This window comes from Cornus florida, unplaced genomic scaffold (genome assembly GCF_030987335.1).
Source record: "Cornus florida cultivar Cherokee Brave unplaced genomic scaffold, ASM3098733v1 CherokeeBrave_3.0.0_Hap2_Chr10, whole genome shotgun sequence".
Lineage (NCBI taxonomy): Eukaryota > Viridiplantae > Streptophyta > Magnoliopsida > Cornales > Cornaceae > Cornus > Cornus florida.
In genome coordinates, this window is record NW_026775580.1 from 48479442 (window position 1) to 48480802 (window position 1361).

A 1361-nucleotide genomic window follows, 5' to 3' on the forward strand; every position below is an offset into this window, starting at 1 on the left:
TTAATGGCATGTTGATAAGGACTTTGATAGATCATTGCTTAAGTGAAACCTTTGATGATTTATGCTTATTTCTTACCTTCATGTGCTTCATCATTTTATCTAGGGCTTGATAGTCTTTCATTCAAGTAAATGTGGTTAAGCTACACCTTAGTTAGGTAGTCTAAACATGTTCACCTTTGATGGATCATGCTTGCTTGAGATTTAATGAACTTCTTGAGGATATTATAGCAACCAAGTGTGCTATATATCATGACCATATATATATATATTGTTTTCCCCTAATTTAGCTCTAATCTAGCATGTGTATAGGGATAGAGGCAGATTCACTTCCCTAGTCTTCTTTACTTGTATTTCATCTCCTTTAAATTCTTGCAAACTTTTTATTTAATGCATTTTAATTTCATAGCTTAAGTGACAACCAACAAATCCTCTATGAACACCTCTATCATTCTAAAAAGACTCTAGACACTTAGGTTGCCATAGCTTAGCGCAGTCCCAGTGGTTCGACTTACCCGACCAATAGCCCTATTTTACAATGATTCGTGCTATTGCGAAGGTTGATTTATAATTGTAATCGACTCAATCGATCAGTTATTCCCTTGATTAACAAAAGCTGCATTGACTTGTTCATGATGTTCACTATGCACATATCCATAGGGACAATTGGAAGTAGAATGTAAAACACTTGAACAAGTCATACATGTCTCATTGGATGCATGATGGGAATGGTTAGGGACAGAAGATACTTGATTTGCCGAGTTTCGGTTAATCAAGAATTGATCAAACCTTTGAGATAAGGATTTCATCTCGGCGGCTATTTCATTGGAATGGTCGACTTGATGTAAACCAACACTTTTCCTTCCACTTGAATTCCTATCATTCTTAGAAGATAAAGTTCAATGCAAAGAATTTTCACTCATTCTCTCATAAAAACGCCACACGTCATCCTCATGCCTATCAATGTAAGAGCCACCCATGGAAGCATCAACCATGCCCATGTAATTGTCCGATAAGCTCTCAAAGAAATATTGAACTAATTGCCATTTGGGCATGTCATGATGTGGACACTTCCTAAGCAATTCATTGAATCTTTCCCATGCCTCATGGAACGTTTCCCCATCCCCGTGTGAAAACTCTCAAATTGTGGTTCTCATGGCATTGGTCTTAGAAACTGGATAGTACTTCTTCAAGAACTCTTGTTGTATTTCTGCCCAAGAAGCTATTGAAAAATGTCTAAGATTGTTAAACCAATATTTCGCCTTGTCTTTAAGGGTGAATGAAAAAAGTTTAAACCTTAAGACCTCTTCTGGCATGTCCGTGTATCTCACGGTGGAACATACTTCAAGAAACTCATCCAAATG

General features: G+C 37.0%; 1 pseudogene; it reads left to right on the forward strand.

The window, feature by feature from the left end:
* Positions 1 to 1050: 1050 nt before the first annotated feature.
* Positions 1051 to 1151, forward strand: LOC132280311 (small nucleolar RNA R71; annotated as a pseudogene).
* The last annotated feature ends 210 nt before the right edge of the window (positions 1152 to 1361 follow it).